The sequence below is a fragment of the Sphaeramia orbicularis genome, unplaced genomic scaffold, assembly GCF_902148855.1.
Source record: "Sphaeramia orbicularis unplaced genomic scaffold, fSphaOr1.1, whole genome shotgun sequence".
NCBI classification, from domain to species: Eukaryota; Metazoa; Chordata; class Actinopteri; order Kurtiformes; family Apogonidae; genus Sphaeramia; species Sphaeramia orbicularis.
Window position 1 is genome coordinate 1,104 of NW_021941452.1, and position 27,004 is coordinate 28,107.

General features: G+C 47.0%; 1 pseudogene; it reads left to right on the top strand.

Annotated features, from left to right (window-relative positions):
- Positions 1-228: 228 nt before the first annotated feature.
- LOC115415820 (transcription factor jun-D-like) lies at positions 229-5,278 on the top strand (annotated as a pseudogene).
- Positions 5,279-27,004: the final 21,726 nt, after the last annotated feature.

Here is a 27,004-nt window from a genome sequence, read left to right on the forward strand (position 1 = left end):
CGTCTTTAAACAGATTGTAACGCCACCTGGTGGAGACAATGACGTCACGGTCCGGCGTTGCTCAGATGATTCCAGGTGAGTCCCACTGGTACCGGGTCACCTCATGGCTCTGATTCGGTTCCTCTGGGTTCAGGTCGAATCCGGTGGGTCCGGTGCGCCCTCTGCTGGAGACACCCAGTTCAGTTCAGTTCAGTTCAGTTCGGATCGGGTCTGGTCTAGTCTGGTCCAGTCTGGTCCGTGGACCGGTCCGTGGTCTGAACATCTGGACTGGGTCTGGGTCCGGGTGTCAGAGCAGGTCCTGAGAGTGATCCGGATCCAGTCAGTGTAAAAGCCCGGATCAGCGGAGCCTCCTTCAGTCCGGGATCAGCCTCCGACACACGCGCACCTCCTGCCGCCGCTGCGCATCCAGCTCCTGCAGACCCAGGTCCTCTAGACCCAGGTCCTCTAGACCCAGGTCCTCCAGACCCAGGTCCTCCAGACCCGGATCCTCTAGACCCAGGTCCTCCGGTTCCGTAAGTACTTCAGCCTCGTTTCCATCCTTATTGATCGGTCGCTGTTTGGTCCGATCGGTGAAAAACTCTGTGAAACGGATGAAGTTTGTTCGGTTTCGGTTCCGTTTGGGCTGATCTTCGGTTATTGATCAGATCTGATCGGCTTTGACCGGAATAAGACGCGTTTGTGTGGTTTCTTTTTCTTTTTTCGAATCCACTTCAGTCGGTTTCATCATGGATCCAAATGTGTGTTTGAAAACGACTTTATGTCCGATTAAAACCGACCAGGAAAAGTATTTGATTTATTATTGATTTTCATCCGATCCGGAGTGAAAAAATAAAAGTGAGATGGAGAAAACAAACAAACAAACAAACAAACAAAACAAACAAACAAACAAACAAACAAACAAAAAAAACCAAACAAATAAAAAACCCAATAAAAACAGCTGATGAATCCAGTTCAGTTCAGCACATGGGAATGTTTGAATGTGTTTATTACACAGGTTCAGTAGTGGATCTGGTCCAGGTCTGGTTCCAGGTCCTGTGGTTCTGATCTGGTCCAGTTCAGGTCCTGGTCCAGTTCAGGTTCCTGGTCCTGTGGTTCTGATCTGGTCCAGTTCAGGTCCTGGTCCAGTTCAGGTCCTGGTCCTGTGGTTCTGATCTGGTCCAGTTCAGGTCCTGGTCCAGTTCAGGTCCTGGTCCTGTGGTTCTGATCTGGTCCAGTTCAGGTCCTGGTCCTGTGGTTCTGATCTGGTCCAGTTCAGGTCCTGGTCCTGTGGTTCTGAATCACACACTCATGTTGGTTTTAGAACAGGAACATGTTTCATCCATTAAAGGGTTTATTTTCTCTGCAACTGATGAAAATGAGAATGAATGAAAAACAAGAGAAAAATGAAAGTAGATCAAGTCAGAGAAATACACAACACACAACAACACACAACAAAACACAATACATGTGTTGTGTGTTATGTTGCGTGTTGCATGTTTTGTTGTGTGTTGTTGTGTGTGTTGTGTGTTGTTGTGTGTTGTTGTGTGTGTTGTGTGTTGTTGTGTGTTGTGTGTGTGTGTTGTTGCATGTTGCGTTGCCGGTTGCTCAGTGTGCACAGTTCCATCCACGCCCCCCTCTGTGTGACCCGCCCCTCTGTCCCCTCTGTCTCCATGGTAACGCTGTCATCAGCTGATCATCGCTCCTCATTAATCTGGAACGTCCCCCTCTGTGACCCGCCCCCCTCTGTGTGACCCGCCCCTCTGTCCCCTCTGTCTCCGTGGTTACGCTGTCATCAGCTGCTCATTAATCTGGGACGTCCTGCTCATTTCCAGGTTAATCTGACTCTAATCCTCTGCTGCAGATTTACTTCCTGTCATGGACACGCCCTTCTACCACGACGACTCCGGCTCCGGCTACGTCCCGGACTACCGACCGTTACCCCGGCAACAAGATGCTGATGACTAAGAAGACCGCCGGCGGCCACCACTTCCCTGGCGGGGGTGGGGCGGGGGGCGGAGCCTCAGGAGGGGGGAGGAACCCCGGCGGCTCCCTGATGGCGGCCCCGGCAGCGTCCTCGTCCGACGTGAACCTGCTGAAGCTGACGACCCCCGACCTGGAGCACCTCATCATCCACTCCAACCAGGGCCCCGCCCCGGCTCCGCCCCCACCTTCATCTACCGCGGTCAGGCCACCAATGAGCAGGAGGGTTTCGCCGACGGCTTCGTCAAAGCGCTCGCCGACCTGCACAAGCAGAACCAGCTGGTGGGCGGCGGCCACGTGTCACCGCAGCCGCCCTCGTCCTATCAGAGGGGCCTGATGGGCGGAGACATGCCGGTCTACACCAACCTCAGCAGCTACAGCCCCGCCCAGATGGGGTACGCGGGGGGGCAGCTGGGGTACGGCGCTGGAGGAGCAGGGGGAGGGGGCGGAGCTCCTCGCCTCGATGCCCCACAGACTGTCCCCGAGGTGCCCCACCCACCTGGAGACCCCGCCTCCCCGCCCTCGCTGTCGCCCATCGACTTGGAGACGCAGGAGCGAATCAAAGCCGAGCGCAAGAAGCTGCGCAACCGCATCGCCGCTTCCAAGTGTCGCAAACGGAAACTGGAGCGGATCTCCCGTCTGGAGGAGAAGGTGAGTCTAGACTCCGCCCACAGACACGCCCACACCTCAGAAACCCACAGACCTCATAAGTCCACAGAGTCCGGTTTAGGAGGATCCAGGTCACCTGGTCCAGATGACCAGGAAGTGGAGTAAGTTTAGAGTCACTTTGAATCTACAGTCCCACCAGTCACTAACCAGTCACTAACCAAACACTAACCAGTCACTAACCAAACACTAACCAGTCACTAACCAAACACTAACCAGTCACTAACCAAACACTAACCAGTCACTAACCAGTCACTAACCAGTCACTAACCAAACACTAACGAGTCCCTAACCAAACACTAACCAAACACTAACGAGTCCCTAACCAAACACTAACCAGTCACTAACCAAACACTAACCAGTCACTAACGAGCCCCTAACCAAACACTAACCAAACGCTAACCAGTCACTAACCAAACACTAACCAGTCATTAACCAAACACTAACCAGTCATTAACCAGTCACTAACCAAACACTAACCAGTCACTAACCAAACACTAACCAGTCATTAACCAGTCACTAACCAAACACTAACCAGTCATTAACCAGTCATTAACCAGTCACTAACCAAACACTAACCAGTCACTAACCAAACACTAACCAAACGCTAACCAGTCACTAACCAAACACTAACCAGTCATTAACCAGTCACTAACCAAACACTAACCAGTCATTAACCAGTCACTAACCAAACACTAACCAGTCACTAACCAAACACTAACCAGTCACTAACCAGTCACTAACCAAACACTAACCAGTCACTAATCAAACACTAGCCAGTCACTAACTAGTCACTAACCAAACACTAACCAGTCACTAACCAAACACTAACCAGTCACTAACCAAACACTAGCCAGTCACTAACTAGTCACTAACCAAACACTAACCAGTCACTAACCAGTCACTAACCAAACACTAACCAGTCGTCACTAACCAAACACTAACCAGTCACTAACCAGTCACTAACCAAACACTAGCCAGTCACTAACTAGTCACTAACCAAACACTAACCAGTCACTAACCAAACACTAACCAGTCACTAACCAAACACTAACCAGTCACTAACTAGTCACTAACCAAACACTAACCAGTCACTAACTAGTCACTAACCAAACACTAACCAGTCACTAACCAGTCACTAACCAAACCAGTCACTAACCAGTCACTAACCAGTCACTAACCAAACACTAACCAGTCACTAACCAAACACTAACCAGTCACTAACTAGTCACTAACCAAACACTAACCAGTCACTAACTAGTCACTAACTAGTCACTAACCAAACACTAACCAGTCACTAACCAGTCACTAACCAAACCAGTCACTAACCAGTCACTAACCAGTCACTAACCAAACCAGTCACTAACCAGTCACTAACCAAACACTAACCAGTCACTAACCAGTTCCTGATCCTCTGAAGCTTTAATGTCTGCTCATGTTTTACTGTGATTCCAGGAGACGATCTGAGCATGTGCAACCTGTCACTAATCCTTCCTGTTTGTGTGTGTGTTTGTGTGTATTTGTTTGTTTGTGTATTTGTGTGTGTGTGTGTACAGGTCAAAGTCCTGAAGTCTCAGAATTGCGAACTTTCGTCCACCGCCTCCGTCCTTCGTGAACAGGTGGCTTCGCTCAAACAGAAGGTCATGAGTCATGTGACCAACGGTTGCCAGATCGCCGTTGGCTCCAAGGCTGGAGGGGGCGGGGCCAGAGGAGGTGAGGGCGGAGACTCCAGCTGCTGAGAAGGCGGGGTTAGTAGGTGGAGGCGTGTCTTGCGGAGCTTGGAGTTTGGCTGCGGAGAGCGAATCAGCTGCTTGGGTTCAACCGCGACGGCCAGAGCTCCGCCCACAAAGAACGCTGTCAATCACACAATGGAGAAGGGCGGGTCTTCGTCCAGAGAGGCGGAGCCGAGGCCCAGGAGGAAACAGGAGTTTATTTTGAGACGTTCCACGTGGAGTCTTTTGATCCTGAAAGATGGATTTAGCATCGGAACGACCGAATCACAGCTCGGCTCCGATTGTTTCCTTCAGCGTTTTTTTCTTTTTCACGGAAATAGTTTGAAACGTTAGCGTCATGTTCCGCTTCGATAGTTTTACTGTGTGTTTCTGCTGTTGTTGAGCTTTTAATACTTTACATACGTTTTGGTGGAGATCGGAAACTAAACCCACGACTTCCTGACGCCCAACTCACACTGTTTCAGTTTTTATGGTGTTCTTTTTTTTTGGCTTTTTTTTTCAATTTTAATCCGATTTTATTTAAATCGGGGACAATGTCGTACAAGTCGACATTTTCCGCTCGGTTTTGTCGGAGTTTGGATTTTTTTTCTCAAACTTTCACATGGCGTGTGGGCGTGGTTTTTATTTGATTTCAAACACAAACTTTGAACGCTCAGATTTATTTGAACATCCCGATTGTTTTTTGTCAGATTTGCGAAGTTCGTGTTGGACGTCGTTTGTGTTGTTCACGTGTTTGTTTGAACTGAAGAATCGGAGCCTGGATTGAAGAACAGACGTGATCGGATCAGTCCGACAGCGAAGAAAACGTCCCCGTGCTTCGTATTCATGACGTCTGTTTAACGACGCTGACTGTTTAATCGACCAATCACAGAGAAGGATGTGTTGTTGCCGGGTAAAGAACATTATTCCATATATGGAAAGTGTTTTCAGCTTCTTTCCTTTAAATGTTCTTTTATTGATGATGCGATCGATGGCTTTCAGCTGAATTCTTTCCAGTTTAACGTCACATTTTTTCTTGTGTAATTTAATGGTCTTATTGATGTTTCCACACGAACATCTGATGCATGACTTTATCTGTTTATATCAAATATTTCAGGGTTTTTTTCTTGTAAATAAACAACTTTAATCTCAGAGAATATTTGAATTTTTTTTGTTGTTGTAGATTTTTCTGGTGTATTTATTACTTTACTGTCAGATACTTGTATGTTTTTTCCTGTACTTTTGTGATTTTCTTCTGGATTCTCCGTTTAATCTGAGATGTTTTCGTTTTTCTTTGAACTTCGTTGATGTCAATTAAAAGAGTCATCTAATCTGTACGAACAATGAGCTGTCTGCGAACATCTGTTCACACTGCGACAAATACCACGAACTGAGGCTTAGGGGTAGGGCTTTAGGGTTGAGGTGTGGGTCCAGGTTGACTCCGTAGGCTCTCATCGTGGTCCTTCTTTAGTTTCTTGTTGACTTTGTGAATGTGTGGCTGATGTTGAACCTGGTGGAAATCCACTGTTTGTTCATTATTTATTGTTTACTGTTTATTGTTTACTGTTTGTCCCAAACACTGTGTTCCCTTTGAATCCAAAACATGATCAATAAAGCATTCCATAGTATATATTCAATGGTTTTGTGTATTTACTTGGTTTTACTTCATTTTTCTTTGTATTTCCTGTGTTTTCTTCCATGTTTTTGTGTATTTTGTAGGTTTTATTCCATTTTTTTCTTTCATTTCTGGGTTTTATTCCATTTTTTTTGCTTTAGTTTCTGGGTTTTATTCCATTTTTTTCCTTTAGTTTCTGCGTTTTATTCCATTTTTTTCCTTTAGTTTCTGCGTTTTATTCCATTTTTTTCCTTTAGTTTCTGGGTTTTATTCCATTTTTTCCCTTTAGTTTCTGGGTTTTATTCCATTGTTTTCTGTATTTTTGGGGTTTTCCTCATGTTTCTTTGTATTTCGTCTGTTTTATTCCATTTTTTTTGCATTTCCTTGTTTTTCCTGCACGTTTTTGTGCATTTCTCTGCTTTTCCTTCATGTTTTTTTGTGTTTTATTGGTGTTTAGGATCGTGTTCGTCCCCAGTTTTCGCCGTTCCACATGAACTGACCCACTTTGCCGTCGGTGAACGCTGAAGGAGGAGCGGCTGTGTTCCATTTCTGGTGACTAATACCCTCCGCCCACACAGCGCTGCCTTCGTGTGCTCGTGTTTCTGATTCTCTGATGATCCAGTTTGTTAAAAATAAAGACGTGTGTAGTGACGGTGAACATCATGTTTTCAGACTTTAACAGAAAACTGACGCCGTCTTCAGCCCGTGGTCCAACGTTCACTTCAGCTCAAACATCTGCACTTTAAAACTGAAAACAGGAGGTAAAGGTCTGTTTGGGTTCAGGACCAGACCTGGGTCCGAACCAGACCTGGGTCCGAACCAGACCTGAACACCAGAACTTTTAAAGAGCCACAGAGCAGCGGACTCACAGCTGATTGAATCTGATCAGGGATTGGTGATTCCAGCTGTCAATCACCATCTGAACAACCCCTGGGATCAGATTAAACCTCATCCACAGATAAACCCAGATCCTCTGAGACCAGGACCTACCGGATCCTCTGAGACCAGGACCCACCAGATCCCCTGAGACCAGGACCTACCGGATCATCTGAGACCAGGACCTACCGGATCCTCTGAGACCAGGACCCACCAGATCCCCTGAGACCAGGACCTACCGGATCATCTGAGACCAGGACCTACCGGATCCTCTGAGACTAGGACCCAGACCAGACTGATCCTGATCCAGAACATACAGAATAAAAAAAACTTCAGATCCAAACAAACCTAAAATGAACCAAACTGTTCCGACTCCTTCAGTTTATTCTCGTGTATTTTGTCGTTGAACAGTTTTCTGGTATTTTTAGGTTTTTTTTTAGTTTTTTTTAGATTCGTTGTGTTCGAGTCGGTTCGTTGTGATGTTTCTCCTGTTTTTGTTTTTTTTTTCCAGTTTCTGTTTCAGCTTCAGGTCATGAATGTAAATCAGAGTCAGTTCATGGCCGACCTCTAAGCCCCGCCCCTCGCCCACAGGGAGGCCAAGAGGACCAATCAGACAGCTGCATTCAGCCTCATTAAATATTCATCAGACTCATCTGAGGCGGGGAGGGGGCGGGGTCACACGGGTCACGGCGCAAAAAACCTGAACTGACTGAACTGAAGCGAAGGGTTTATGTGGACCAGGGTTCATGTGGACCAGGGTTCATGTGGACCAGGGTTCATGTGGACCAGGGTTCATGTGGACCAGGGTTTATGTGGAGCAGGGTTTATGTGGACCAGGGTTCATGTGGACGAGGTCAGAATTTACAGAAAAACTGGACACAGTGTGTTTTTTTTTTACATTTTGGGATGCGATGCCCCCCCCCCCCCCCCCCCCCCCACACACACACACACACACACACACACACACACACACACCAGAGCTGAACTGGACCTGACTGTGTTTGAGTCCAACAGAACCAGGATTTACAGCCAGACCTGTAAGACCTGGACCTGGACCTAGAGTTGGACCTGGATCCTGACCCACACCTGGACCTACAACTAGACCTAGACCTAGACCTGAACCTAGACCTGGAGTTAGAGCTGGATGTAGTCCTGGATCTGGACCTAGGCCTAGACCTAGACCCAGACCTAGATCTTGACCTAAATGATGGACCTGGACCTAGACCTGGACCTAGACCTGGAGTTAGAACTGGATGTAGTCCTGGATTTTGACCTAGACCCAGACTTAGACCTGGATTGGGACTGAAACCTAGACCTGGAACTTGACCTAAGCCTAGACCTCAACCTGGAACTAGACCTTGATCTGGATCTAGATCTAGACCTGGCTTTTGTAGATGCCACTGACCCTATTGACCCCATTGACCACACTGACCCCTGATGACCCCAATGACCCCCTTGGTCTTTTCGTCCTCGTCTGTCCTCTGATTGGTCCTCTGTCCTGATCCAGACCTTGTGCTTTCAGTTATCAGCTGGGCTCTGATTGGCCGCCGTCCTCCCTCCTTCGCTGCGTTGCTGTTGTTGTGTTGCTGTTGTTGCATTGCTGTTGTTGTGTTGCTGTTGTTGCATTGCTGTTGTTGCATTGCTGTTGTTGCGTTGCTGTTGTTGCATATTAGGCGTCCACAGACTGAAAGTTTTCGGCTGGGCTTTGTTGTGCTGTTTGGGTTTGATGTCTCCATGGCAACAGTGAGTCGACAACACAAACAGAGAGAAGATGAAGAACCAAACAGGACAGAACCAACACACACGCACGCACGCACGCACACACACACACACACACACACACACGCACACACACACACACACACACACACACATACACGCACACACATGCACACACATACATACGGGGGGGGGGGAGTGTTTCATTGGCTGTGAGTTCGGTGGAGGGTGAGTCAGATGCTCCGCCCACAGATGCTGAGTCACCGTGCGTGATGTACCTGACTGAAATGTCAGGAAAGTGAGAATGTGAGTGGCTCACAGCTCCGCCTCCTCCTCCTCCGCCTCCTCCTCCTCTGATTGGACGTCCAGGTTTCAGCACAAACACTTGATGATCTGAAACTAAGTGCGTTCCCTCGGATCAAACCTCAGCAGAACCAACAGAACGCCTTTGATCAGAAACTCACACATGAAAACCCAGAGGAACGACATTCAGACGACAGCTGACACCAACCACGAAACCACCAAGAAACCAATCCACTAAAGGAGGAGGAACAACAGAAACCCTCCCTGTCTTCTGATTGGCCGGTTTCCACACAGTCTTCCTAGCCCCGCCCCTATCATCTACCATCACTGTAAACCAAACAGCAGAAGAACCAGACTGTGTCAAACTGTACGACCTGAAAGACTGGTTTATGACTTTAAATCAGTCACATGTTCCAGAAAAATCATCACATTCAGTCATGAACGATTCCGAACCAATTCATGAACGATTCAGAACTGATTCGGTGACTGGACTCTACTCGGCCGCTCTTTTGTGTTCGGTTCACTACCTCGGCTCGGTCCGTCCGTCTTGTCTTGTGATCCAGTCTTAGGTGTTGCCGTGGAGACGACCCGCTACACGGTGCGTCCCACAGCGCTTCCACTTCCGACCAAATGAGCGACTCTGACCAGGTCATGTGACAATAAACTGAATATGAACACAGAGCTGCTGAACTGATTCAACTCGTCCACTTAAATGAATTGATTCTTTTGAAGGATTCGTTGGTGAACCCCACATGTCCTGTGGTCCGCACAGACGGGGGGGTCAGAGGTCACCGCTCACATCACTTCCTGCAGGCGTTTGGTTGGTTTGCCTCTAAACAAACAGATGCACAATTGCATTATGGGATGTGTTCTGAGGTCAATGACATTTAAAGTCAGAGGGGTCCATCGCCACGGTTACACCGACAAACACACAGAGGTCAAAGGTCGTTTATCGCAGACAGACACTGGGTCGGTCTTGTTGAATCTGTCATTTCTTAAAGACGAGTTGTGGGTCCGAATCCTTCAGACGTAGAGATGGTCTTCTGTCTGGAGGTCAGAGGTCGTGTGCTGGGCTGTGATTGGTCACTGCAGCTGAGGACGATATTTAGTGTTCATGATCCGCAGGATTCAAACGTCTTTGGACCAAATAAACTCAGTTCATTCGACCGTTTGAAAATTCAAGGTTTAAAGTAAAAAAAAAAAAAAAAAAAACTGAAGAGAAACGAGTGCGAAGTCGAACGGAAAAACAATCAATAATTTAAGAAAAAAAAAAAAGACATTTGTTCTGGAAACAAAACAGTTCAAGGAGTTTGAGCATCATGACATCCGACAGTGGGAGCGCTTCTGGACCAGTGGACCTGGGTTTACTGGTTTTATGGTTTTACTGGTTTTTGTTTTTTTCTTTTGCAGGTTTTACTGTTTTCCTGGTTTTTCCGTTTTTCCTTTTGCCGGTTTGCTGTGCTTCCGTTGTCAGATTAAAGGTGCAGAACCGTCAGATTCCAACTCAAAGGAACGCTTCCATCTGCTTTAATTCCTTCCTCCTCCGCCTTCTTTTCCTCAAACTGTCTCCGTTTAAATCATCTGTCTCTTCCAGCTCCATGAATTATAGATGAGCGGTGCGGAGGATTAATTATAGCGCCGCTAAAACCCGCGACTAATGTGACACTAATGCTAATGACAGACGCTCAAACCGCAGATCTACACGGTGCAGACGGAGCTTCCAGTTCAGAACGATTTTACTGAAACTAGAGGAAGAACATGGCCAACAGAAAGAACACTACATATCCCATCAGCCCATGCACCTGATTAATAATAATAATAATAATAATAATAATAATGATAATAATAATAATGCTGGACCTGCCTAGTGGACCCCCCAGGCCCACCCTGGGCCCACTCCCCTATGAGACCACCAGACTGGTCCAGACCATTTGATCTGGTTCAGTCAGTTCCTCTGGTTTTCAAACCATCACACCAGTGAAAAAGTTAAAACCCATTCAATAAAAGTACGATCAAAAAGTGTCATCGTGGTCCTGTCACCATGGAAACGGGACACCGTCCTCAGACAAAGGAGACGTCGGTGTCCCCTCCTGCTCACAGCTTCACAGTCCATGACCGTCCTCAGACATGTCAGATTGGACTTGTTCTAGAACCTGTCCCTGGATGGACTCAGGTATACTGGCCTGTCTTCTGTAACCAGTGGACATGTCTTCTAAAACCAGTGGACGTGTCTTCTGTAACCAGTGGACATGTCTTCTAAAACCAGTGGACATGTCTTCTAAAACCAGTGGACATGTCTTCTAAAACCAGTGGACATGTCTTCTAAAACCATTGGACATGTCTTCTGTAACAAGTGGACATGTCTTCTAAAACCAGTGGACATGTCTTCTAAAACCAGTGGACATGTCTTCTGTAACCAGTGGACATGTCTTCTAAAACCAGTGGACATGTCTTCTGTAACCAGTGGACATGTCTTCTAAAACCAGTGGACATGTCTTCTAAAACCAGTGGACATATCTTCTGTAACTAGTGGACATGTCTTCTGTAACCAGTGGACATGTCTTCTAAAACCAGTGGACGTGTCTTCTAAAACCAGTGGACGTGTCTTCTGTAACCAGTGGACATGTCTTCTGTAACCAGTGGACATGTCTTCTAAAACCAGCGGACATATCTTCTGTAACCAGTGGACATGTCTTCTGTAACCAGTGGACATGTCTTCTAAAACCAGTGGACATGTCTTCTGTAACTAGTGGACATGTCTTCTGTAACCAGTGGACATGTCTTCTATAACCAGCGGACATATCTTCTGTAACCAGTGGACATGTCTTCTGTAACCAGTGGACATGTCTTCTAAAACCAGTGGACATGTCTTCTGTAACCAGTGGACATGTCTTCTAAAACCAGTGGACATGTCTTCTGTAACCAGTGGACATGTCTTCTGTAACCAGTGGACATGTCTTCTAAAACCAGTGGACGTGTCTTCTGTAACCAGTGGACATGTCTTCTAAAACCAGTGGACATGTCTTCTAAAACCAGTGGACATGTCTTCTAAAACCAGTGGACATGTCTTCTAAAACCAGTGGACATGTCTTCTGTAACCAGTGGACATGTCTCCTAAAACCAGTGGACATGTCTTCTAAAACCAGTGGACGTGTCTTCTGTAACCAGTGGACATGTCTTCTAAAACCAGTGGACATGTCTTCTAAAACCAGTGGACGTGTCTTCTGTAACCAGTGGACATGTCTTCTAAAACCAGTGGACATGTCTTCTAAAACCAGTGGACGTGTCTTCTGTAACCAGTGGACATGTCTTCTAAAACCAGTGGACATGTCTTCTAAAACCAGTGGACATGTCTTCTAAAACCAGTGGACATGTCTTCTGTAACAAGTGGACATGTCTTCTAAAACCAGTGGACATGTCTTCTAAAACCAGTGGACATGTCTTCTAAAACCAGTGGACATGTCTTCTGTAACCAGTGGACATGTCTCCTAAAACCAGTGGACGTGTCTTCTGTAACCAGTGGACATGTCTTCTAAAACCAGTGGACATGTCTTCTAAAACCAGTGGACGTGTCTTCTGTAACCAGTGGACATGTCTTCTAAAACCAGTGGACATGTCTTCTGTAACTAGTGGACATGTCTTCTGTAACCAGCGGACATGTCTTCTAAAACCAGTGGACGTGTCTTCTAAAACCTGTGGACGTGTCTTCTGTAACCAGTGGACATGTCTTCTGTAACCAGGGGACATGTCTTCTAAAACCAGCGGACATATCTTCTGTAACCAGTGGACATGTCTTCTGTAACCAGTGGACATGTCTTCTGTAACCAGTGGACATGTCTTCTAAAACCAGCGGACATATCTTCTGTAACCAGTGGACATGTCTTCTGTAACCAGTGGACATGTCTTCTGTAACCAGTGGACATGTCTTCTAAAACCAGTGGACATGTCTTCTGTAACTAGTGGACATGTCTTCTGTAACCAGTGGACATGTCTTCTAAAACCAGTGGACATGTCTTCTGTAACCAGTGGACATGTCTTCTGTAACCAGTGGACATGTCTTCTAAAACCAGTGGACGTGTCTTCTGTAACCAGTGGACATGTCTTCTGTAACCAGTGGACATGTCTTCTAAAACCAGTGGACATGTCTTCTGTAACCAGTGGACATGTCTTCTAAAACCAGTGGACGTGTCTTCTGTAACCAGTGGACATGTCTTCTGTAACCAGTGGACATGTCTTCTAAAACCAGTGGACATGTCTTCTAAAACCAGTGGACGTGTCTTCTGTAACCAGTGGACATGTCTTCTGTAACCAGTGGACATGTCTTCTGTAACCAGTGGACGTGTCTTCTGTAACCAGTGGACGTGTCTTCTGTAACCAGTGGACATGTCTTCTAAAACCAGTGGACGTGTCTTCTGTAACCAGTGGACATGTCTTCTGTAACCAGTGGACGTGTCTTCTGTAACCAGTGGACATGTCTTCTGTAACCAGTGGACGTGTCTTCTGTAACCAGTGGACATGTCTTCTGTCTCTGACATGTTCAGCTGGAGGAGAAAACCACCCACATGTCCACCGGCGTCCTCTGCCTGTGGACAGACTGAGGGTCATTCCAGTCCTGTGGTTTTCGGTCCCATTTGTAGTCCCAAAGCCCTGAAGGCACAGATCTCCCATGATGCACCTGTGAGTCATCCACTGAACCCTGTCCTGCTGACTTCAGTCAGAGCAGGTTCCTCTGCCTTTGAACATTGAACAGAAGATCTGCTGCTAAACGGAACAATTAAAGACACCTTCCACAGGACTGAGGGAGGACGTATGGGCGTGTCTATGTCCTCAGAGCCAATCAGATGTTGTCATTTGTCCTGTTCCAATCATGTTGTTGTCCCAGATCCAATCATGGACACTGTCCCATGAACTCATTGTCCTCTTGTGTCCACAGTTCTGTGATCATATATGGAGTATACCCCCCCCCCCTCGCCCCCCCTCGCCCCCCCGTCCACACCACACCCACATTATGTCAGTCCACTACAGTTTACTCTGGTTTGGTCCTTTGGTCACATGACACCGGCGTTGTCGGGGCCTGAAACGGTATTTTTGTCGAAAGGGTCCCAGCTCCGCCCCCCTGGTGTTGGCGTATGGATAGGACCAACACCACTGTATGGAAACCATGACGACCATAGGACCATGTGACCAGAAGAAGAAAACCTGGACCTCTGCTGTCCAGGTGAGTATATTAAACACACTCTAACCCTGTGGTGTCCAGGTGAGTATATTAAACACACTTTAACCCTCTGCTGTCCAGGTGAGTATATTAAACACACTTTAACCCTGTGGTGTCCAGGTGAGTATATTAAACACACTTTAACCCTCTGCTGTCCAGGTGAGTATATTAAACACACTCTAACCCTGTGGTGTCCAGGTGAGTATATTAAACACACTTTAACCCTCTGCTGTCCAGGTGAGTATATTAAACACACTCTAACCCTGTGGTGTCCAGGTGAGTATATTAAACACACTTTAACCCTGTGGTGTCCAGGTGAGTATATTAAACACACTTTAACCCTGTGGTGTCCAGGTGAGTATATTAAACACACTTTAACCCTCTGCTGTCCAGGTGAGTATATTAAACACACTCTAACCCTGTGGTGTCCAGGTGAGTATATTAAACACACTTTAACCCTGTGGTGTCCAGGTGAGTATATTAAACACACTTTAACCCTGTGCTGTCCAGGTGAGTATATTAAACACACTTTAACCCTGTGGTGTCCAGGTGAGTATATTAAACACACTTTAACCCTCTGCTGTCCAGGTGAGTATATTAAACACACTTTAACCCTGTGGTGTCCAGGTGAGTATATTAAACACACTTTAACCCTCTGGTGTCCAGGTGAGTATATTAAACACACTTTAACCCTCTGGTGTCCAGGTGAGTATATTAAACACACTTTAACCCTCTGCTGTCCAGGTGAGTATATTAAACACACTTTAACCCTCTGGTGTCCAGGTGAGTATATTAAACACACTTTAATCCTCAAGTGTCCAGGTGAGTATATTAAACACACTTTAACCCTCTGCTGTCCAGGTGAGTATATTAAACACACTTTAACCCTCTGCTGTCCAGGTGAGTATATTAAACACACTTTGACCCTCGGGTGTCCAGGTGAGTATATTAAACACACTTTAACCCTTTGCTGTCCAGGTGAGTATATTAAACACACTTTAACCCTCTGCTGTCCAGGTGAGTATATTAAACACACTTTAACCCTCGGGTGTCCAGGTGAGTATATTAAACACACTTTAACCCTCGGGTGTCCAGGTGAGTATATTAAACACACGTTAACCCTCTGCTGTCCAGGTGAGTATATTAAACACACTTTAATCCTCAAGTGTCCAGGTGAGTATATTAAACACACTTTAACCCTCTGCTGTCCAGGTGAGTATATTAAACACACTTTAACCCTCTGCTGTCCAGGTGAGTATATTAAACACACTTTGACCCTCGGGTGTCCAGGTGAGTATATTAAACACACTTTAACCCTTTGCTGTCCAGGTGAGTATATTAAACACACTTTAACCCTCTGCTGTCCAGGTGAGTATATTAAACACACTTTAACCCTCGGGTGTCCAGGTGAGTATTAAACACACTTTAACCCTCGGGTGTCCAGGTGAGTATATTAAACACACGTTAACCCTCTGCTGTCCAGGTGAGTATATTAAACACACTTTAACCCTGTGCTGTCCAGGTGAGTATATTAAACACACTTTAACCCTCTGCTGTCCAGGTGAGTATATTAAACACACTTTAACCCTCGGGTGTCCAGGTGAGTATATTAAACACACTTTAACCCTCGGGTGTCCAGGTGAGTATATTAAACACACTTTAACCCTCGGGTGTCCAGGTGAGTATATTAAACACACTTTAACCCTGTGCTGTCCAGGTGAGTATATTAAACACACTTTAACCCTCTGCTGTCCAGGTGAGTATATTAAACACACTTTAACCCTCAGGTGTCCAGGTGAGTATATTAAACACACTTTAACCCTCTGCTGTCCAGGTGAGTATATTAAACACACTTTAACCCTGTGCTGTCCAGGTGAGTATATTAAACACACTTTAACCCTGTGGTGTCCAGGTGAGTATATTAAACACACTTTAACCCTGTGCTGTCCAGGTGAGTATATTAAACACACTTTAACCCTGTGGTGTCCAGGTGAGTATATTAAACACACTCTAACCCTGTGGTGTCCAGGTGAGTATATTAAACACACTTTAACCCTGTGGTGTCCAGGTGAGTATATTAAACACACTTTAACCCTGTGCTGTCCAGGTGAGTATATTAAACACACTTTAACCCTGTGGTGTCCAGGTGAGTATATTAAACACACTTTAACCCTCTGCTGTCCAGGTGAGTATATTAAACACACTTTAACCCTGTGGTGTCCAGGTGAGTATATTAAACACACTTTAACCCTCAGGTGTCCAGGTGAGTATATTAAACACACTTTAACCCTCTGGTGTCCAGGTGAGTATATTAAACACACTTTAACCCTCTGCTGTCCAGGTGAGTATATTAAACACACTTTAACCCTCTGGTGTCCAGGTGAGTATATTAAACACACTTTAATCCTCAAGTGTCCAGGTGAGTATATTAAACACACTTTAACCCTCTGCTGTCCAGGTGAGTATATTAAACACACTTTAACCCTCTGCTGTCCAGGTGAGTATATTAAACACACTTTGACCCTCGGGTGTCCAGGTGAGTATATTAAACACACTTTAACCCTTTGCTGTCCAGGTGAGTATATTAAACACACTTTAACCCTCTGCTGTCCAGGTGAGTATATTAAACACACTTTAACCCTCGGGTGTCCAGGTGAGTATATTAAACACACTTTAACCCTCGGGTGTCCAGGTGAGTATATTAAACACACGTTAACCCTCTGCTGTCCAGGTGAGTATATTAAACACACTTTAACCCTGTGCTGTCCAGGTGAGTATATTAAACACACTTTAACCCTCTGCTGTCCAGGTGAGTATATTAAACACACTTTAACCCTCGGGTGTCCAGGTGAGTATATTAAACACACTTTAACCCTCGGGTGTCCAGGTGAGTATATTAAACACACTTTAACCCTCGGGTGTCCAGGTGAGTATATTAAACACACTTTAACCCTGTGCTGTCCAGGTGAGTATATTAAACACACTTTAACCCTCTGCTGTCCAGGTGAGTATATTAAACACACTTTAACCCTCTGCTGTCCAGGTGAGTATATTAAACACACTTTAACCCTCTGCTGTCCAGGTGAGTATATTAAACACACTTTAACCCTCTGCTGTCCAGGTGAGTATATTAAACACACTTTAACCCTGTGCTGTCCAGGTGAGTATATTAAACACACTTTAACCCTGTGGTGTCCAGGTGAGTATATTAAACACACTTTAACCCTGTGCTGTCCAGGTGAGTATATTAAACACACTTTAACCCTGTGGTGTCCAGGTGAGTATATTAAACACACTTTAACCCTCTGCTGTCCAGGTGAGTATATTAAACACACTTTAACCCTCTGCTGTCCAGGTGAGTATATTAAACACACTTTAACCCTCTGCTGTCCAGGTGAGTATATTAAACACACTTTAACCCTGTGCTGTCCAGGTGAGTATATTAAACACACTTTAACCCTGTGCTGTCCAGGTGAGTATATTAAACACACTTTAACCCTGTGCTGTCCAGGTGAGTATATTAAACACACTTTAACCCTCTGCTGTCCAGGTGAGTATATTAAACACACTTTAACCCTGTGCTGTCCAGGTGAGTATATTAAACACACTTTAACCCTCTGCTGTCCAGGTGAGTATATTAAACACACTTTACCCTTGTGGTGTCCAGGTGAGTATATTAAACACACTTTAACCCTCTGCTGTCCAGGTGAGTATATTAAACACACTTTAACCCTGTGCTGTCCAGGTGAGTATATTAAACACACTTTAACCCTGTGCTGTCCAGGTGAGTATATTAAACACACTTTAACCCTGTGCTGTCCAGGTGAGTATATTAAACACACTTTAACCCTGTGCTGTCCAGGTGAGTATATTAAACACACTTTAACCCTGTGCTGTCCAGGTGAGTATATTAAACACACTTTAACCCTGTGCTGTCCAGGTGAGTATATTAAACACACTTTAACCCTCTGGTGTCCAGGTGAGTATATTAAACACACTTTAACCCTGTGCTGTCCAGGTGAGTATATTAAACACACTTTAACCCTCTGCTGTCCAGGTGAGTATATTAAACACACTTTAACCCTCAGGTGTCCAGGTGAGTATATTAAACACACTTTAACCCTCTGCTGTCCAGGTGAGTATATTAAACACACTTTAACCCTCTGCTGTCCAGGTGAGTATATTAAACACACTTTAACCCTCTGCTGTCCAGGTGAGTATATTAAACACACTTTAACCCTGTGGTGTCCAGGTGAGTATATTAAACACACTTTAACCCTGTGCTGTCCAGGTGAGTATATTAAACACACTTTAACCCTGTGCTGTCCAGGTGAGTATATTAAACACACTTTAACCCTGTGGTGTCCAGGTGAGTATATTAAACACACTTTAACCCTCTGCTGTCCAGGTGAGTATATTAAACACACTTTAACCCTCTGCTGTCCAGGTAAGTATATTAAACACACTTTAACCCTCTGCTGTCCAGGTGAGTATATTAAACACACTTTAACCCTGTGCTGTCCAGGTGAGTATATTAAACACACTTTAACCCTGTGCTGTCCAGGTGAGTATATTAAACACACTTTAACCCTGTGCTGTCCAGGTGAGTATATTAAACACACTTTAACCCTGTGCTGTCCAGGTGAGTATATTAAACACACTTTAACCCTCTGCTGTCCAGGTGAGTATATTAAACACACTTTACCCTTGTGGTGTCCAGGTGAGTATATTAAACACACTTTAACCCTCTGCTGTCCAGGTGAGTATATTAAACACACTTTAACCCTGTGCTGTCCAGGTGAGTATATTAAACACACTTTAACCCTGTGCTGTCCAGGTGAGTATATTAAACACACTTTAACCCTGTGGTGTCCAGGTGAGTATATTAAACACACTTTAACCCTGTGCTGTCCAGGTGAGTATATTAAACACACTTTAACCCTCTGCTGTCCAGGTGAGTATATTAAACACACTTTAACCCTGTGCTGTCCAGGTGAGTATATTAAACACACTTTAACCCTGTGCTGTCCAGGTGAGTATATTAAACACACTTTAACCCTGTGCTGTCCAGGTGAGTATATTAAACACACTTTAACCCTCTGCTGTCCAGGTGAGTATATTAAACACACTTTAACCCTCTGGTGTCCAGGTGAGTATATTAAACACACTTTAACCCTGTGCTGTCCAGGTGAGTATATTAAACACACTTTAACCCTGTGCTGTCCAGGTGAGTATATTAAACACACTTTAACCCTGTGGTGTCCAGGTGAGTATATTAAACACACTTTAACCCTGTGGTGTCCAGGTGAGTATATTAAACACACTTTAACCCTCTGCTGTCCAGGTGAGTATATTAAACACACTTTAACCCTCTGCTGTCCAGGTGAGTATATTAAACACACTTTAACCCTCTGGTGTCCAGGTGAGTATATTAAACACACTTTAACCCTCTGGTGTCCAGGTGAGTATATTAAACACACTTTAACCCTCTGCTGTCCAGGTGAGTATATTAAACACACTTTAACCCTCTGGTGTCCAGGTGTGTATATTAAACACACTTTAACCCTCTGCTGTCCAGGTGAGTATATTAAACACACTTTAACCCTCTGGTGTCCAGGTGTGTATATTAAACACACTTTAACCCTCTGCTGTCCAGGTGAGTATATTAAACACACTTTAACCCTGTGCTGTCCAGGTGAGTATATTAAACACACTTTAACCCTCTACTGTCCAGGTGAGTATATTAAACACACTTTAACCCTCTGCTGTCCAGGTGAGTATATTAAACACACTTTAACCCTGTGGTGTCCAGGTGAGTATATTAAACACACTTTAACCCTGTGGTGTCCAGGTGAGTATATTAAACACACTTTAACCCTGTGGTGTCCAGGTGAGTATATTAAACACACTTTAACCCTGTGGTGTCCAGGTGAGTATATTAAACACACTTTAACCCTGTGGTGTCCAGGTGAGTATATTAAACACACTTTAACCCTCTGCTGTCCAGGTGAGTATATTAAACACACAGTTGTTCATTTGTGTCGATTGTTTAAATTCTGATCCATCCACTAAATCCATCCCATAATAAACAGTGTTAAATCCTACACTAACACCTTCTACCAGTGAGTACAAATACAGGGTGTCCCATAAGTCTCCATATGTAGGAAAAATAAACGTTTCTTGACATAAACCATTTTTATTTCTAGAATATTCTCTATATGACTGCCATTTGTCAGGAACACATTTCCATGTGTGTCCTCCACTGCTGAAGAACTAGAAAGAAGAACTATAAAGAAATCCACGTTAGAACCACAGATGTGTGGAATGGGTTATGTCTCCTATGGATGGAGACTGATGGGACACCCTGTTCACACTGACACACCGAACATTTGACCTAAACAATAAGAATACGACCCAGTGTTGGAGTGAATCCTTTGTTCTGTGAACGTCTGTTTCGTCTGTTTTTGTTGTTTTCGTGGTTATTTTTTTTCTCCCTCGGTCGTTTTCTTTCAGTTTTGTTGTTTTTCCTGTTGTTGTTTTCCTTCAGTTTCATGGTAGTTTTCCTTTGGTTGTTTTTCCAGTTTTTGTTTTTTTGTTGTTGTTTTCCTTCAGGTTTGTTGTTTTTTTTCCTGTTGTTGTTTGTCGTCGTTTTTCCGTCCGTTCCATCGTCTGTCTGATGTGGGTCAGCGTTGACCTTCCGCTCCTCCGACTCCACATCTTCTCTTTTTATCGTTGGTATTTTTAGACGCGCTGCGACGGCAGCGCTGGATGACATTAGTGTGTGTGTGTGTGTGTGTGTGTGTGTGAACGTGCGCACACTGATCAGATTTGATCACTTTACGCTCAGATGGTTTTGGCTCCTTCATCAACACGAAGCGGCAGCAGAATCTATTTATTTACAGAGTGCATTTGAACGCAGCACAACAGCTGGAGGCAACAGAGAGGAAGTGTGTGTGTGTGTGTACAAATGTGTGTGAGGGTGTGTGTGTGTGTGTGTGTGTGTGTACGAATGTGTGTGAGGGTGTATGTGTGTGTGTGTGTGTGTACGAATGTGTGTGAGTGTGTGTGTGAGTGTGTGTGTGTACGAATGTGTGTGAGGGTGTGTGTGAGTGTGTGTGTGTGTACGAATGTGTGTGAGGGTGTGTGTGTGTGTGTGTGTACGAATGTGTGTGAGGGTGTGTGTGAGTGTGTGTGTGTACGAATGTGTGTGAGGGTGTGTGTGAGTGTGTGTGTGTGTACGAATGTGTGTGAGGGTGTGTGTGTGTGTGTGTGTACGAATGTGTGTGAGGGTGTATGTGAGTGTGTGTGTGTGTGTGAGTGTGTGTGTTTGTACGAATGTGTGTGAGGGTGTGTGTGAGTGTGTGTGTGTGTACGAATGTGTGTGAGGGTGTATGTGAGTGTGTGTGTGTGTGTGAGTGTGTGTACGAATGTGTGTGTGTGTGTACGAGTGTGTGTGGGTGTGTGTGTGTGTACGAGTGTGTGTGTGAGAGGGTGTGTACAAGTGTGTGTGAGTGTGTGTGTGTGTGAGAGGGTGTGTGAGTGTGTGTGTGTGTGTGTGTGAGTTTGTGTGTGTGTACAAGTGTGTGTGTGTATGTGTGTGCATAAGTGTGTATGTAAGTGTATAAGTGTGTGTGTGTATAAGTGTGTATGTGTGTATAAGTGTGTGTGTGTGTGTGTGTGTCAGATTTCTTTAAATACTTCGTGTGTTCTGCTCTGACCACAGCTGACTGACCTGTGACAGGAGGAACCAACAAATAAACAACAGAATCTACAGGAACAACATGCATCTGTGTTTGTGTTTGGTACTGTGTAGTTTTCTGTGCACGTGTTGGGACCCGTCTATTTCCTGGGCTGCAGTGCTCTGGTCTTCGTTCAGGGTCGACACAGATGCACCCACAGACTCTTATTGTGAAAGTCCTCGTCCGTGTCATTGACCAATGAGGATCCAGGACCCGAACGCCAGGGTCCGGTCCAAAGGCCAGGGTCCGGTCCACAGGGTCCGGTCCAAAGGCCAGGGTCTGGTCCACAGGGTCCGGTCCAAAGGCCAGGGTCTGGTCCAAAGGCCAGGGTCCGGTCCACAGGGTCTGGTCCAAAGGCCAGGGTCCGGTCCAAAGGCCAGGGTCTGGTCCACAGGGTCTGGTCCAAAGGCCAGGGTCCGGTCCACAGGGTCTGGTCCAAAGGCCAGGGTCCGGTCCAAAGGCCAGGGTCTGGTCCACAGGGTCTGGTCCAAAGGCCAGGGTCCGGTCCACAGGGTCTGGTCCAAAGGCCAGGGTCCGGTCCAAAGGCCAGGGTCTGGTCCACAGGGTCTGGTCCAAAGGCCAGGGTCCGGTCCACAGGGTCTGGTCCAAAGGCCAGGGTCCGGTCCAAAGGCCAGGGTCTGGTCCACAGGGTCTGGTCCAAAGGCCAGGGTCCGGTCCACAGGGTCTGGTCCAAAGGCCAGGGTCCGGTCCAAAGGCCAGGGTCTGGTCCACAGGGTCTGGTCCAAAGGCCAGGGTCCAGTCCAAACACTAGGGTCCGGTCCAAACACCAGGGTCCGGTCCAGATACCAGGGCCCGGTCCAAAGGCCAAGATCTGGTCCAAACACCAGGGTCCGGTCCAAACACCAGGGTCCGGTCCAGATACCAGGGTCTGGTCCACAGGGTCCGGTCCGGTCCACAGGGTCCGGTCCAAACCTGAACCCTGTTTGGTTAAATGTCAGCTGGTGTTCTCATGACATCAGGCGGGAATTAAAGTGTCAGACGTGACTCAAACGTACACGAAGGAGGTGAAACCACGTCGCCATGGTTACCGCCTGTCACAGCGACGCCCTGCAACCCCCGAGGAGTGAGGTCACATGGTCTCCACCCAGCGTGCGTCACCGTGACGACAGATACACACACACAACAACAGGTTTGGATGTGGGAGCGCCGAGGTCACAGGGGCGGGGTCTGCTCTGAAGCCCCGCCCACACCGGAGCAGGTTCTGGATCATCCTGGGGGGGCCATTTAGGGTCCAACACCGAACTGTGGAGTCAGGTCCCTGTGACGGTGGTGAGATGGTCCTGGTGGTCTACGGGTCAGACCTGGTCCTGGTGGTCTACGGGTCAGACCTGGTCCTGGTGGTCTACGGGTCAGACCTGGTCCTGGTGGGTCTACGGGTCAGACCTGGTCCTGGTGGTCTACGGGTCAGACCTGGTCTGTGGTTCTGGTTCAGTCCATTCAGCCTCTAAAAGATGTGATTCATCCAGACACAGACGACCAAGAGAAAGAACAGACCAGAACAGACCAGAACAGAACAGACCAGAACAGACCAGAACAGAACAGACCAGAACAGACCAGAACAGACCACAACAGACCAGACCAGAACAGAACAGACCACAACAGACCAGACCAGAACAGACCAGAACAGACCAGACCAGAACAGAACAGACCACAACAGAACAGAACAGACCACAACAGACCAGACCAGAACAGAACAGACCAGACCAGAACAGAACAGAACAGACCACAACAGACCAGACCAGAACAGACCAGAACAGACCAGACCAGAACAGAACAGAACAGACCACAACAGACCAGAACAGAACAGACCAGAACAGACCAGACCAGAACAGACCAGACCAGACCAGACCAGACCAGAACAGACCAGAACAGACCAGAACAGAACAGACCAGAACAGACCACAACAGACCAGAACAGAACAGACCACAACAGAACAGAACAGACCAGAACAGAACAGACCAGAACAGACCAGAACAGAACAGACCAGACCAGAACAGAACAGACCAGACCAGAACAGACCAGACCAGACCAGACCAGACCAGAACAGACCAGAACAGAACAGACCAGAACAGACCAGAACAGACCAGAACAGACCACAACAGACCAGAACAGAACAGACCACAACAGAACAGACCAGAACAGACCAGAACAGAACAGACCAGAACAGAACAGAACAGACCAGAACAGAACAGACCAGAACAGAACAGAACAGAACAGAACAGAACAGAACAGACCAGACCAGACCAGAACAGAACAGACCAGACCAGACCAGAATAGACCAGACCAGAACAGACCAGACCAGAACAGACCAGACCAGAACAGAACAGACCAGAACAGACCAGACCAGAACAGACCAGAACAGAACAGACCAGAACAGAACAGAACAGACCAGACCAGAACAGACCAGACCAGACCAGACCAGACCAGACCAGAACAGACCAGAACAGAACAGAACAGACCAGACCAGACCAGAACAGACCAGACAAGACCAGAACAGACCAGAACAGAACAGAACAGAACAGACCAGAACAGACCACAACAGACCAGACCAGAACAGACCAGAACAGACCAGAACAGACCAGACCAGAACAGACCAGACCAGAACAGAACAGACCAGACCAGACCAGAACAGACCAGACCAGAACAGACCAGAACAGAACAGACCAGAACAGACCAGAACAGACCAGACCAGAACAGACCAGACCAGACCAGAACAGACCAGACCAGAACAGACCAGAACAGACCAGAACAGACCAGACCAGAACAGACCAGAACAGAACAGACCAGAACAGAACAGAACAGAACAGACCAGAACAGACCAGACCAGAACAGAACAGACCAGAACAGACCAGAACAGAACAGACCAGAACAGACCAGAACAGACCAGACCCTCCCCTGGTGTTTTGAACCTGGACTCCGTGGACGTTCTGTCGTCTGTTTTCATCAGATTCTGATCAAAGCTGTTCTTTCATCTGTTCATGTTCCTATTGATCAGGTTCTAAAGCTGAAGAACCACCAGGACGAAAGGAACATGTGAGGGAACAGTAAAGAGGACCAGAACCTGGAGCTGAAGAAAAGAAAACACAACCTCAAATACACACTGACCTCAAATACACACACACACACACACACACACACAGTGTCCACATTAGTCCTGTATAATCGTATATCCTCTCTCCTTATAGTTTATATTTTGTATTCAGTTGTTCTAAGTGTACATAAACTCCTGTATATACTTTGTATATGTTCTATATGTTCTATATTTTCTACAGAACCTGCTTCTATAACCACAGGTTTTTCAGTCTGAGTGTTCTTCTGTTTCATATAAACTGACTGAAGGGGTTAAAGGTCAACAGTTGGGAGTCGAACCATCGCTCTGCTGCCTTGCTCTGCAGTCGTCTCCTCTCTCCAGTGGGATTTGAACCGACAGCCGTGCCCCGGGGGCGGAGCTGAGTGTATCTGAGGAGGCGGATTATTGGCTCACAGTCCAGACGCCGTCACTGATCTGAGCGTCGCTGACGGGCGGATTATTCCACCGCTGCACACGCTCATTTACATACAGCCTCAGCCGCACCGACGCCGCAGGCCACGCCTCCACTTCCTGTGGGAGGAGCCAACGGCACCACAACGTTTGGATGGAATCTGGGTCACAGCGCATCCACTGAAGACCTGGACCCAGAACTGGACCCGGACCTGGATCTGAACCTGGATCTCAACCTGGACCTGTACCTGGACCTGGACCTGGATATGGATCTGAACCTGGACTTGGATCTAGATCTGAACCTAGATCTAGACCTAGCCCTGGTCCTAGTCTTGGTCCTGGTCTTGGCCCTGGTCCAGGTCCTGGTCTTGGTCCTGGTCTGGGTCCTGGTCCAGGTCCTGGTCCTGGTCTTGGTCCTGGCCCTGGTCTTGGTCCTGGTCCTGGTCTTGGCCCTGGTCCAGGTCCTGGTCCTGGTCTTGGCCCTGGTCTTGGTCCTGGTCTTGGCCCTGGTCCAGGTCCTGGTCCTGGCCCTGGTCCTAGTCTTGGTCCTGGTCTTGGCCCTGGTCCGGGTCCTGGTCTTGGTCCTGGTCTTGGTCTTGGTCCTGGTCTTGGTCCTGGTCTGGCTCCTGGTCTTGGTCCTGGTCTTGGCCCTGGTCCAGGTCCTGGTCCTGGTCTTGGTCCTGGCCCTGGTCTTGGTCCTGGTCCTGGTCTTGGTCCTGGTCCTGGTCTTGGTCCTGGTCTTGGCCCTGGTCTTGGTCCTGGTCTTGGTCCTGGTCCGGGTCCTGGTCTTGGTCCTGGTCTTGGTCCTGGTCTGGGTCCTGGTCTTGGTCCTGGTCTTGGTCCTGGTCTTGGTCTTGGCCCTGGTCCAGGTCCTGGTCCTGGTCCTGGCCCTGGTCTTGGTCCTGGCCCTGGTCTTGGTCCTGGTCTTGGCCCTGGTCCTGGTCTTGGTCCTGGCCCTGGTCTTGGTCCTGGTCTTGGCCCTGGTCCTGGTCCAGGTCCTGGTCCTGGTCTTGGCCCTGGTCCAGGTCCTGGTCCTGGTCTTGGCCCTGGTCCAGGTCCTGGTCTTGGTCCTGGTCCAGGTCCACCAGTCCTAGTATACTGACTGCAGACCCATCGCTGTAAAAACCCCACCTGATAAAACCCAAACAGACTGAAGTCCAGGATCAGACACAAATCGCTGCAGAAACTGAAAAAAACACAAATGAATCCCAGCGTAAACTGGTCCCTGACCTCCAGGGTCAAAGCCAAACCCAGACTGAACCTGAACAACACCTCTGTGCTCCGGACGGACCTGCAGCCCCAGTGCACGCCGGGAGGCGCTCGGTCAGACGGTCGGCACGGCGACCTTGACGCCGCGCCCGGAGGCGGAGCTTCAGACGGCCGTGTTTGGACAGACGGCGTTCTTCAGGGCAGACGTCAGGACGATCACCTACAACACCGGCTGACCTTTGACCTCTGGATGTCATGGACACAGTGAGGGCTCCACCCCCTGGTGGGCGGAGCCAGAACTGCAGGACAAAGGCTCTAATGTTGGGTTCATGAAACCGATACAATATATAAAAGAAAAAAGAAGGTAAAAAAGAAGGTGAATATAGAAAAGAAGAAAGAAGAGAAACATAAAAAAGAAAAGAAAAAAAAAGATAAATATACAGAAAAAAAAGAAAACATCATGTCACCTGAACACACTGTGTACCTGAA